The sequence below is a fragment of the Haliotis rubra genome, unplaced genomic scaffold (genome assembly GCF_003918875.1).
Source record: "Haliotis rubra isolate DU_JTF1 unplaced genomic scaffold, ASM391887v1 Scf31, whole genome shotgun sequence".
Classification (NCBI taxonomy): domain Eukaryota; kingdom Metazoa; phylum Mollusca; class Gastropoda; order Lepetellida; family Haliotidae; genus Haliotis; species Haliotis rubra.
This window is the reverse complement of record NW_025766980.1, coordinates 2,491,404-2,505,820: the sequence shown is the minus strand read 5'-3', so window position 1 is coordinate 2,505,820 and position 14,417 is coordinate 2,491,404.

Sequence of the window (14,417 nt, the reverse complement as noted above, 5' to 3'; positions counted from 1 at the left end):
GAAAATATCCACTTGCAATTTTGACGGATATTGTTCATATTTTATGTATCAAACTGAAAGAGAATGGTGTCATGCCTTCGTAGGGGTCGTGTCACCCGTGAACAAAATGGACGACTTGCCTCCCCGTTTCTCATTGTCTGTGATGACTCATGCAGAGTGAAGGCACGCATGAAATTTGCTCATCAAATCAAACACTTGAAAGATTTTGAAACATTACATGATGGACACAGGTGGTAGGGGGAGATGGAGAGTCGGTTAGCCGCTGGGTAATCTGTCCATCAGCCGTGTTGCCGTCGGTGACGGTGACTTTAGTATCTCCTGGTCATTCATTGCTTGTCTATTGCAGATGCGCTTCCGTGAAGCTCTTGTGATTGATTACTCAAGACAGTTCAAGAAAATTGTTCTCGGGAATTATCTCAACCATTTCTATGTTTCCTAAATTTAATCAACAAATATTAATAATAAATATTAATAATACAGCTTACCTTTATTTGTATCATAATTATCTCATATGTTGTCAAAAATCTGAAAAGTAAATAATTCCTGGACATGCCGTACATCCATTCTTAATCTGAAGATTTTCAACAGAAGGTCTCCTTTCCATCAACTGTCCTTTAACATTTGCACTGGCATTGATGCTGCAATTGTTTTTCACCAAACATTCATAAATATGCCTTAGCTTTATTTGTCTTTATCAAGTAAGTTGGCACAAAGCTGGAAAGATAACAGCAAAAAAGTTCTTTTGTCAGTTTGCATGAGTGGAATATCTCTGCGTGTTATTCTCATTGATGACGCACTTAACCTTAGCATGCAATAAGCCATTTTCACATCTCAGACATTAAAAAATCATTTAAGGAAAACATTACAGTACCTTCCTACTCTGAACACAAAGAGCAAGAAACCTGCAGCAACATCCCACTGGCTTTACACGTCTCTGTTCTGGTTTTGTATTGGGATACAAGACCCATGCTAATGATCATTATTGCCCACTTCACAACGAAATGAAAACCATCCAAGCTTACCTTTCTGAGAACCATCGTGTGTTTATAGACCATTCTCTCGCCTAACTTCCAGAAAGGCTTTCCCGAACATATGGTATCCCATGATGCACCTTGCAGGTGTTAATGTTAACATGTAACTTCTACCGGCTTCAAAGCCTTGGAAGGCATGTATAAAGCACCTCACCTGAATGTCAGAACTGTAATCTCTCTCTCCATGTAATTCTCTGATAGGCAATGTGGCACAGTAACATTTGTCCTTGCGTTGGCTTACGTTACACCTTAATTGCCATCAGGGAGAGAAACATTAAAAAATCCTGGTGGCTGATTTGAATGAATGAATGAACGATGTAGTTATATCTTGTGTAGCACCTTGGTACATTGTTGAAGACCATCGGCCACTTAGACCTGGTAGAGCCCTGTCTGCTATTTGGTCCAATGTCAGCTCTGGTGTCAAACGCGGATGACTCAGCCTTGAGTTAAGCTTTTCATATTCATTGACGAAACGAGAAATGTTTAGGAACCTAATCAAGCTGAAATACAGGTCAGTTGGAAAGAATGTATAGCAATGTTGATTATTTGATAGAAGAATAGAAGAACTGAATTCAGATATATTTACTGACAACTTTTTGAAGAAAAAGGATGAATAGATACATGGCTGAATGAATAGTTCAAACGCACAGAAATAACTCTGGTGATACGATAATTCCAGGGGAGTACCAAAGCAATAAACAAAGATATTTGTGTTTATTTTCCCTGTTACAGATATGAAGATGCTGATGGAAGTCCAGTGATAGCTTGTTCTTTATTTACATAACTACAGCTTCTTGGTGTTAGATGTCTCACTTTTACATGTTCTGTTGCAGGTTCCGTACCCCTACCTCCCCCAACGCTACCCCCACCACCGCCCCCACCCATCGAAGACATTCCACAACGCAGTCCCGGACTGCCTCGTCAGAAATCCTTCGGCCCCTCACAGAGGGGAAACTACTCTGATATAGACACCTGCTGTCGGCGCCAACAGTTCTCCGACGGAGAGGGAGACCCTGACCTTCCATATATGGTCCAAAATACGCCTGGGGGTGTATTTGCACCTGGTATGTATGTTTGGGTGTTGATTCCAGAGATTGAAGTTTCATGTGACAGATGATACTGATCGTACATAAGGAAATGGTAGTATTATATCAGGACTCCTTGCTGAAGGCAGTCTTAGTGATGGTGCTGTCCATACTTCAAAATGATCTTTGTGATAAGACATCTTTACCTAAAAATGATTTTAGTGCTAAGTTGGCACCATCCATACATCAAAATGATCTTAGTGCTAAGCTGGTGCTGTCAGCAACTGACCGCCTCCATGGTGTAGTGGTTAGAGCGTCCGCCCGGAGAGCGGAAGGTCGCGGGTTCGATCCCCGGCCGCGTCATACCCAAAAGACGTTAAAATATGGTACTTGTTGGTCCCTGCCTGGTGCTCGGCATTAATGGGTACAAGGACTGGTCGGCTCGGAGTCAGTATAATGTGTCTGAGTGGGATATTCATGCTTAACTGCGGCATGGTATCTCAGTGGGCTAGCACTATAAAACCAGCTTAAGTCTGGGCTAGTACAAGCAGCCGCACATACACATACACACGCATGCACGTCGTCATATGAGCGAAATATTCTCAAGCACGACGTTAACTCAATTTCACCTCACCTCACCTCACCTGTCAGCAACTCAAAGTGATCTTAGAGCTAAGCTGGTGCTGTCAGCAACTCAAAGTGATCTTAGCGCTAAGTTGGCAATGTTGGTACCTCAAAATGATCTTAGAACTAAGCGGGTGCTGTCAGTACGTCAAAATGATCTTAGTGCTAAGCTGGTTTAGTCAGTCCCTCAAAATGATTTTAGTGCGATGTTGGTGCTGTCAGTACCTCAAATAATTTTAGCGTGGTGTTGGTGGTATCTGTACTTCAAGGGATGTAACTGCTGGGATGTTCTCTGGACACCTCAAATGGTCTTTGTGCCATGAGACCACTAACCTAGTCCTGAAATCAGTATGAGTTACGGAGACCTGCTCAATGGTCATTTCATTCTGAAACAGTTCCTGTTTAGGGTGAACCATTTGATACTGTGGTCAGAAACACCAGGAACTGAGTGACACAGAATGTTTTCAGTCCCCAATATTTCCTTCCCAAAAGAATAGATAAGCAAAGTGTCTTGACCGCCTCCGTGGTGTAGTGGTTAGAGCGTCCGCCCGGAGAACGGAAGGTCGCGGGTTCGATCCCCGACCGCGTCATACCAAAAGACATTAAAATATGGTACTTGTTGGTCCCTGCCTGGCGCTCGGCATTAATGGGTACAACAAGCACTGGTCGGCTCGGAGTCAGTATAATGTGTCTGAGTGGGGTATTCATGCTTCACTGCGGCATGGTATCTCAGTGGGCTAGCACTATAAAACCAGCTTCAGTCTGGGCTAGTACAAGCAGCCACACATACACATACACATGCATGCATCGTCATATGAGCGAAATATTCTCAAGCACGACGTTAAACCCAATTTCACCTCACCTCACCTTGACTGCAGCCGCTTTAAATGAACGTCAGTGAATGATTTTTATCACACTTGTAAACTCTGAAGGAAGCTACTTTTTTCCAATAAAATCCCAAAACAGGTTATTTAAACATAAACAAAAAAGCACCCTGACTACAATATTGTCGTCCCCCTTACCTATAGTCCATCTTGTAACAACACTTTCTGCTGCCTTTGTATATACCCTCTGAAGTTCCTGGTTAGATACAGATGGAATATTGCTGAGTGCACCGTAAAACTAAACTCACTCACTCACTCACTCCTGGTTAGAGAAGAGTTCTACAGCGTACAGAGGTGACTTACCCCATAGGATTGTCAGTCTCGAAAAATTCACACATTTCAACATTTCCAGCTAGTTTCTGAATACGATTACAATATCTAACAGGGGAGGTCATCAAGTGATGACATTGTTCAGCCAATTTTAGCCTTGCTCTGAGTTCAGTTAAGTCCATGGATGTACAGTAATTGTGCCCTTGTAATTGTCAAGCCTTGGTAAACTGACAGTACAAGTCTTTTGTAAGGACAGCTCGATCTTTTTCATTATTTCATGTACACATTATGATTTAAACATAAAGTTATTGCCTTAGAAACATGTTCAAGTTTATCAAGCCTGTTCCATGGCCTGTTAATTGTGAGGTTTGGGGGTTACCCAGTACATTTTAAATATCTTCTCAAGATCCCAATAAGACTGAGAGGGTGAAGTAATATCAAAGAGTGGAATATATGAAAGCTTGACCCCAGAGATGAAAGCATTGAAATCGACAAACATTAAATTCTCTGATTCCGGAGAAATATACTTGGTGCTCTGAACTAGACATGGATGTTGATAACAAGGCTGTGGAAAAAGCCACTGGGTTAATCGTAAGTTAAGCGTTCTCTTTGAAGCAGTTCACATCAGAAGATATTAACTTTGTGACAGAGAAATATCATTAGGAGGTTAATGATGTGTTGTGATGTTTGTCTATTTCATTCAGATATGAGATTGCCATTGTACATTCCACTGAAGTTCCCTGACACAAATCTCCACTTCTCTCAAGTGCATTACACTTTTCTGAAATTAAATTCTCCACTTGGCCAAATTTGAAGAGTTAGTCCATTATTTGAAGAAAAAGTGTAGTTTGAAGTGCAAAATGAATTTGGCCTTTATTGCTGCAAAACTGAGAATTCTCATTTTGAACGCTGTCAGTGTACATGTAGTTCTACAAATGATGGTTAAGAAAGGGAAATAACCATATTTGATGAAGGTGGGGGAAAAAGTCTGTTCAGATCCTAAGCATTTCATAAAGTATTCTGAAAAACCTTCATTCTGGTCTCATGAAGTATCAGAGAGTGTTAAGTGCAGAAAATAATGTTTTTCATAAGGGAACCATTGCTTTCAATTACAAAGTTAAATTGATTGTCCATGGGAATAAAGTAACTATACTTCAAGAATCATAATGTCCAGTGTGAATACATTTTAGTAGGACTTTCATTGTGAAAATCGGAGTGCTATGAAATCCTGCAAGCCATAAATCATTCAGTAGACAAAAAAATACACTTGACTGATGAGGCTGGCAATGTTTCTTTAAAACTTCTTGGAAATTAATGTTTTCTGGATGTTCTACAATCAAAACTCAATTTAGAATCAAATCTAAAAAGCTGTCGGTGCCAATATTATGAGGTATTACTCCCCTGCTTGGTAATAAATGTCGATTACAGGACCTCAAGTATTGATCAGCGTCGATTTCACCATGAAATATTTGTTGTCGTTGATATTAATATTCCTTGTACGTTTTCATTCTTGCAGCGTATTTGGATGCAAGTGAGTACCTCGTCCTTTATAGCTTGTTGCTGTTTGATGTCCCTATATCACATCATCCACTTTTTTCTGTGGTCTGAGTTAATTTCCTGATATTGACGTGTTCTGTCATGATCTCACTCACTGTCAAAACCTTTCATGTTTTTTCAAACAACCTCGAGTATTGAATATTGTAATAATTTGTTTTAGAAGTTTGGAAGATTTACAGATAGATATTGAATTTAAGAGTTTTATCACCAACATTTTTTACAAAGATACCTCTCTGGGATTGTAGAAGATATTAATTTTGTGTTTTTCTTCTAAAATGAAAACATTTTGTGATCTCATTGTAACATCCATTTTGATTGTGTAAAAATTCAGATTGTCTGGTGAAGACTATATGTGATTAATGTTAGAAGATTTTTTGGCAAGTATATTCTGTTTTGCTTCTCAAGAGGAGAATTATAACAAGCTATAGCTTCCAAGATGTTGCATACAGTTGTCACTTGACCTTCTCTCACTGCAGAGTAGGCATCTTTTCCTCAGTGACTGTAAGATGATCATAGCTCACTATTGTAATGTAGGCTCACTAGAGATACCACCACTTCGGTGACAGGGATCCTTGTTTCTCCCCAGTGTGTAGCACATTGTTCTTGTCCTCCCTCTCTGGCTGCAGGGTGGTTGTACAGCTAATCCCTCACTCACTCAAGAACAGCAGTGCGAATGACTTACAGATGGGGATATTGTTCTGGTTTTCTTTCATGCATGGATTTTGTTTTCCTTCCTTCAACCACCTTTCACTGTTCTTGTCTTGCCTGTGATACAAGGTGCTGCAGTTCCTTGTGCAGAGTTATGTACCTTAGCCATTCCAGGATTCAGTGGTTATGGGTTTGAATCCAAGAATGGTTATGCTTGTGATTACAGGTTTGGACTGCCATTCCACATCACACTGAAATGTCTCAATAAATCAGTCAATCAATCAATCAATCCCTGACTAAACACTAGAGGTCAGGTTTGATCATTGTGTCTAAGTCAATTTAATTATCTGAGAGTTTATCAAAACTGAAGTTCTGTTTGTTCATCAATTGGCCCGGTTCACTCACTCACTTATTCACCATCACATACTTTTTAGAGAATATAGCTCATCTTCTACTCTCCCTTCAGTTTAAAGAAGAATGTGGTAATATTATATTTTTTACAATTTTATTTTATTAGAGATTTAGTCAGTGATTCCTGGTCCTGTCTGAACTGTTGGCTATGTGTATCCAGCTCATGATCACATTCTTGATTAAGTATAAACAGTTGTGACTACAAGTAGAGATATAATTATGTGGCATTAAGGAATGTACTTTTTCTACGTTACTGTTGTAGTTTTTGTATGGAATCAATGTTTTAAATCCTTGTCGAATTACAGGATCTGCTAGTGAGATCTAATTTTTCGTTCAATTTAAACCCAAGTTAAGTTACGTTCCCTTTCTCAATTTAATTTAGAAGGTTTCTCCAACTTTCTCATTGTGTCTGTATTTACGGGTTAAAAGTCAATCATGTCACCATGATAGAAAAGTCATTAAACTCAGTGCCTACTGAGTGTCCAATAACTCACCTGGGAGGGGTTTATAATGCTCAGTGATAGCTAAGTTTTATTTCCAATCAATTCCGATTTGGAAAATCAATAAGCAAAGCTGAGATTTGCAAGTTAAAAATTCCAAGCAATCTGTATTGGAGATCAGGCACGTAATGTAGGTTTCTTTATATTCCCCACTATAGGAAATCAACATAATTTTTTTCAGTCATTAATATTAAGAATGGGCTTGATTGGCAATATACACCAGATCTTTTCCAATTGGCTCTAGAAACTTTAAACTGTAATTGAAAATTGTGAATGACTACCAAGTTTTTTGTAAACTACCTTTTTATGCCGTGCAATCATTAGTGACCAGTCCATATTGTAATGATGGCACCAAATCAATTCCTTTGTTTCCTAGAATACCCCAAGCGTTATCACTGATCCTCCGAAGACTACCCCTCACCGAAGACTACCCCTCGCCGCTGTTCTCCATAATGTACATGCTTTTTCTTGACACTGATACCCCCATTGAGGCTTCGGAAATTCTCAGGAATAATAGTTTGAGAAAGCTGGTTCCAAACTTATCCGTGTCTCATCCTACTGACCTCTTGTGAGATTTCAAATATGCAGAAAAAACATGCTTGGGCTGTTGTCTGGCCCAATGGCGTGTCTGCCGTTTGTAACATAAGATTAAAGTATTCCATCTTGTAGGCCAAAATAACCACGGCAGTGCACAGTTTGTGCTTTCAGAGACTGGTCTGTATATTATGAAGACATGGTCTTTGCTGGCATTTCAGTCTTGTTTGAATTCTGACTGGCGTCTCAGTGTTGGGGCCAGCTACATTGTATGACTGTCGGAGTGGAGATAATTGCAAAATAATGACGAAAAACGTAAGACCTTTTCTTTATTGCAAGACTATGAGGCTGGTGTGGTTGTGATGTGCATCGACTTGGAGAATGCCTCCACTACCGCCAACTTCCACTGCCATCTGTTGGCTCTCTGAAGGTTTTATTACTACAAAAATAATTGGCATAGTTTTGTTGGTCTATTTAGGTTTTATCTCAGATCTTACAAAAATCAGCAATGCTTTCAGAAAATAGTGTTACTTTTTCCGTCGTAACTTTGGCCCATCTGGTAGCCATGTGGTTTGGTGTTTGATTGTCAGGCTCCTGACATGGGTTCAGTTCTTCACACGGTGGCTGCAGAAATTCATCCTTGGTGTTCAACACAACAACATTTCTGTGATGTTGTGTAAAGCATCCTAAGTTTACTCAACCCGTGAAGATCCGGGTTTGAATTGATCTTCAGCAACCCATGCTTGTCGTAAGAGGCGACTAATGGGATTGAGTGGTCAGGCTCGCTGACTTCGTTGACACATGTCAATCCCAGTCGTTTAGATCGATGTTCATGCTGTGGATCACTGGATTTTCTGGTCCAGCTTGGGAGTGTGTGGTACAAAACAAACATAATTTTACTGTTCCTGAAATTATGATGTCTGTAAAATAGGAATTTTAGTTTGATTACTACCATGAGTACTACTGAACACTTTATCGGGATAACAGGATGTCATTCTGTTTAAATATACACGTGACAGATTAGAAGGTCAGTTGTGTATAATGGAGCCAAAAAAATAACCCAAACAAAAGTAGAGTGGTATACTTAAAAACGATAATTCAGTTTCAGACTGAAAAAAGGCTTCCAAAGAACAAATTGTTTAAGTCTAGTCGTGTAGACGTTTACCATTGAGACAGTTGATCCGTAAACAACCGATACCCAGCTATCTCCACTCTCCTTACACACCAGAGGAACCATACAGGAAGATGAATCTAAGTGGCAAGATTGTTTTCTGTTTTCGTCCATCACCAGGTCATGAATACTGCTGTAGGAATAGGCTGAAATTGAGGTTTAATCCTGATGAAATATTTCAGCGATATCTCTATCCAGAAATATGACCAATTTTCTGTTTGTTGGTAGTGATGCGGAGATTTATGGCACATTAACGTGTCCAATTAGAGCAAAAGGAACGAGTTTGTTTGCTTGTTGACACGTAATTCCTATTCCGCTCTGGCAGCGAGAGATAGATTTTTTGATAAAACACCAGTTACTACTGCAAATTGAAACTAACGGCATGATGTACACTATGTATCTCGGATTTATCAAAGGATTGTTGGAATTGTAATTAGTTCCATCTCTCACCACCAGGTGACCTTGACTATTGATTTACAATTTGTTTAAGGATAGAATGGAAATGGACTCGACAAATAGTTTGCAATGACCTTACTCTATTGTTGAGGAGGTTCTTTGAATATTAGTGCAAGGAAAATATGTAATTTTTGTTTCCGTTTAAAATCCTGACAATCAATGAGTTGAAAGTTTAGGATAGGCTGGAGTTCATTGGTGAATTTGTATGTGTATTTCTATATACTCAAGGCATGAAGAGTTACAGGGTAAGCTAGTGATGACAGTGTTCATTTGTCATACCCAACATGGGTTGACACTGGTTTAATTTGTATGTGTATTTCTATATACTCAAGGCATGAAGAGTTACAGGGTAAGCTAGTGATGGCAGTGTTCAGTTGTCATACCCAACATGGGTTGACACTGGTTTAATTTGTATGTGCATTTCTATATACTCAAGGCATGAAGAGTTACAGGGTAGGCTAGTGATGTGTGTTCACGTGTCATGCACAAGATGGCTTTGATGGGATACTCTAACCATTCTGTTAACATCTGGTCTGCTTATTTATTGTGATTCTGAAACGCATGTTAATGATCTGGTCAGACTATTTTGATGGACACTGCTTTGAACAGGATCTTAGGATCATGGAAATGGTTTTGCTGTTTATATTTTCATTGTTTGTAAGGAAAAGGGTGTTGAAGCTTTGACACTTGTATGTTTGGTTAGTTTCTGTCAACGCGGCCAGATTGAAACTTTGTATTGCTGTGTTTCTACTAGAGAACATTGGTAGTTCTGAAATTACCTTTGTCATCCTCTGATATTAAAGTTGACATTTCATTACATTTTCTTTTGAAAGAATTGGTTCACAAAAGGGCAATTATAATGTTACAGTTGGGATTAGCTGTCCAAGTAAACTACAAATTCTGGTGCTTTTTGGGGTTGGAGTCCAATCCTGAATTTGAACTCTCTCAATATGTGTCACCTGGGCAAAACATTAGTGACATTACCCACTTAGCCACTGAGGTATCCTAAAAACTCAAGTACAGCAACTGGTGGTTTAGATTGCATACATTGTGTACCATGCTTTCTCAGGAGCAAAGGGCGGTGGGGTAGCCTAGTACAGTGGTTAAAGCGTTGGCTCGTCACGCCGAAGACCCGGGTTCGAATCCCCACATGGGTACATTGTGTGAAGCCCATTTCTGGTGTCCCCCGCCGTGATGTTGCTGGAATATTGCTAAAAGCGGCGTAAAACTAAACTCAGTCAGTCAGTCTCAGGAGCAAATGGTTTGCTGTGAGAGGAATGTGTGAGGATAGTCTGATACAGGTGTCACTCACTTGACACCCACAAGCATGGGTATGGTTCAGACAGACCAAGAAACAGGGTTGGAACCCTTAGTCATAGGATTCTGGTTTTCTCAAGGGACACAACTCTACAAAATGGAATTCCAGCACCTAAGACCACTCACCACCTGTACCCCAAATGTTTTTGAAAATGAAATGGTATGCACGTTTCTGCACTGTTCTTAAATTTTGTGAAGGAGAATGACTGTGAAATCAGTATCTGTTGTGTAAGAGCATTACTGTGAGGGCTTCATGACTGTGTACAGGAACCAATAAACAGTTGATAATGGAAGAAGGCCACTGCAGTGTTTCTGCTAGGCGCTGTCTGTGGAGGTTGTTAGAAGATAAGATGGCGCCTGGTTTGGTTGTCACTGATAATGATAGCTATGACACCCAAATTGCCCTGTGGCCAAACGGCTCATCTTAGCAATATGCTCAGAGAGATGACATATGGACAATTTAGGGGATTTAGATGTTAGAGAAGGAGCTGCAGACTTGGCACGTGATACGTGTGATCAAGTATCATTGACAGAGTCATTCATGTCATTCATGCCCTAACAGTACAGACTGTCTGGTGTGTCATGGGAGATATAGATATCACTTATTAAATTTACTGTTCTATGTTGTTTTTATACCTTGTGTCACTATCAAATATAAATGGTTATTGCCAGTCTATTCTAAGTGTCACTATCAAATATAATTGGTTATTTCCAGCCTATTCCAGCCATGTTTCTAAGTGTCTTTTGTGAAACACAGACATTGTCTGTGTGGTTTGTGGTATCATTGTCTGCTGGGTTGTTACATATCCCAAAGTTTGAACTTGCAGAGAGGTGTTATTTGAGGGACTTTTATCATGCAGCAAGGACTGGCTGTTGGCTGGGACTAGGAAACCTTCAGAGTTGAATTCTTCACTTGAGGGAAGCCAAAATTAGCAAAAGTGTCCCAACTGATTATTATTTGTTTAAATAATAATATCGGTATACATGAATGATAACAAGTTATGATTTTTTTACTGTCTGCTTTTGCCTATGATAAGGATTGAAGTACAATGCATCCATGGACCAACTAGTCAGTACAGACTGGGAGCAAGGCTATAGAAAACCTGACTTGACTATTAATTGTTGTATAAAGATGGTTGCTTCAGGATAATGTAAAAGTGTCTAATATATATGTAGTATCAAAATGAGGAGACAGAACTCTTTACATTATTGCTTCAAACAGTCCTCTTTATGATTCTGAAATACAATAAGCATGTGTATATGAATCATTATCTAATAGTGATTATGGGCGGTGGGGTAGCCGAGTGGGTAAAGCGTTCTCTCATCATGCCCGGGTTCAATTCCCCACATGGGTACAATGTGTGAAGCCATTTTCTGGCGTTCCCATCGTGATATTGCTGGAACATTGCTAAAAGTGGCATACAACCACATTCACTCACTCACTCTCATAGGGATTATACCAGGTGTTCAAACACATGGCTGTACCCTGCTGCTACAGGGTGGCACTGATCACAAACACATGCAAAGACATGTCTGTGTTCAGATATTCAGTGAGTTGATGTGGAACATGATGCTTGTCATTCTCAAATTACTTGCTACAAATTCTGACAATAGCATGTTTGTATGAAAAGAAATTTGAACTTTATTAGGGTCCATAGGGTAGCCCAGTGGTTGAAGCAGTAGATGATGAGGCCACAGAATCGAGTTCAATTCTCTATGTGAGCAGAATGTGCACTTGCCATGTTAAACTGGAATATTGGACACTGGCTGGCACTTGTCTGGCCCAGAATGGATTGCTTACAGAGTGCCACCCAGACTGATGGAATATGTAATATTGAGAAGTGAAGTGTTAAACATCAAAGTAACAGAGAAGGAATGGATCTATATAGGTGCAATATTCTCTAACTGAATGTATGGTTCTTAATAATTAACTAAAGTCAGAGGTCAGTTTTCATGTTGTTGATCTAAGATTGGGATATCCCCAACTATCTGAGAGATGTTTGAGAGTCAGTGTTGTATTTGGGAGCGAATGTCTTTTCACCAAACTGAGTGGAATTAGTAGAAAGGTCTTCACTCATCTTCAGGCTTGTCTATTTTCTGTACTTCATCAAAAGCTGTTTCATCGTTACTCTTGTTTATGATGATGTTGTTGCCATGGTTTGACTTTCCATTGCTCTGACCACACACGAAGTTTACAATAATTTGATAGTGACAGTGAATTATTTACGAAGGACTACAGTTACATAGAAATGTGCAACAATTTGCATTTTGTTTCACCAAGTTATGTTGATTAAGACAGGGTTGAGGAATTGGAGTATTTTTAGGTCCCTTGTGAATCACGATCAAATTGGTCATAGAACTGAACCCGTCTATTTCTGTCAATCAGTATCTCATATTTCATTATTTCTGGGCAGTTAAATCAATTATTGATGAAAACCTCCCAGCGCAATGATATGTGACGACAGTTGTCTTTATCAAAGAGAATTGTCAATTTCATTACTTGGGTGGTCTTGTTCTAACTTGTTATTGCTTATCTCTTAATTACAGACTACTTTGCATATATGATGTAGATAATGAAGTAATTGGTGTTTATTTCAAAGATTATTAACCAATCACATTCTATCAGCATGCTTTGATTGGATTTCATGTTTCGTTTCAACTAGTGACTGAAAGAAAATGTATTTCGATCTTACATTTCATTTTCACATCAGATATCAACTTTCTGTTGTTCCCTGTGAAATCTAACAGTTTGATATAATTACCCATCACTTCTATTTATTACATTCAGTTAACTTCATGTTCAGTTTAAACCATTAGCCCTTGTAAAGCTGGAAGTTTTATATTTCCAACAAAATTGTCTGAAAATGATAATATTGTTCATTTAAATCAAAGGCATACCAAATTATGAAGTATTAAAGAATAATTATGCTTGTTGAAAGTGTTGATAGAGTTTACGCAGTTTGGGCTGCCAATTGATGTAATTGGCTCATCTATATGGAAACCCTTATGTGAAAAATCTTCTCAACGTGGTTGAAGTGTTCGCTGGATCGGGGACGATAATTGTGCTTAACTTGTGGTGCTGTGAAGAAATCAAGTTTTAAGTAATGGGATAGAATCAAGGAATGATTTCCCCCCTTGAGTCGCCGATTCGGCATGCCTATTAAAGCATGTGTAATAAGACGGACGACAGTGCAGCAGTGAGTGGCTTACAGATTAAATACAGATTGATTGATTGATTGATTTGCCTCTGTCAAAAAAGGTCAAATGGCCACTTTCGTGTCCTATTGATAAAGCGTTTATGATGCTCGTTTTCAGGCGACATGCAGCCTCGATTCCCGCGCACCGTTCCAAGGTCAGGGTCAGTGCCGAGCACGCGTGGTTTGGACATGGCCAGTCCGCATAGTCGCAGCGGACTCTCGGACACCTACTCGACTCGCAACTACCCCAACGGGGAACAGCAGATGTTAGCACACAACAATATAGAGAGGTAAGTGTTCATTTGTATATAGTCGGTTTTAGACATAATACTTGTCACCAACAATCTAGAGAAACTATTTCATTTCTATAAATGTTTTTTTCTTAAAGGACATTTTTTTTCTTAGATGTTAGTATTTGTGTCCTTGTTGAAAGTTGTTTTTTACACTGTCATGGTCCATTTTTTAATCTTCTTTCTTTCTTTTTTTTCTCTCAATTATGGATGTATATTGTTTGTCTAGTTTTGTATATGATAAACTTGGTATTGTTGAAGTCTTTGTATCATATTGATGAAGTTTCATATGCTACATGTTCCCACTCAACCGTCAACACAACAGGCAGATCGTAAGGGGAGGTAGTGGCTCCATGTTTGTGACAGCATCTTCCCCCAGTCGTTCAGTGTTCAGCTGTTTGGTTTAAAGATACAGGTGAAGGGATCACTGACCGGGGTAGAGGTCAGCTCTAGACTTGTGCAGAGTTATGTCCCTTCACTGTGAGGCTCTGTTGGTTATTGG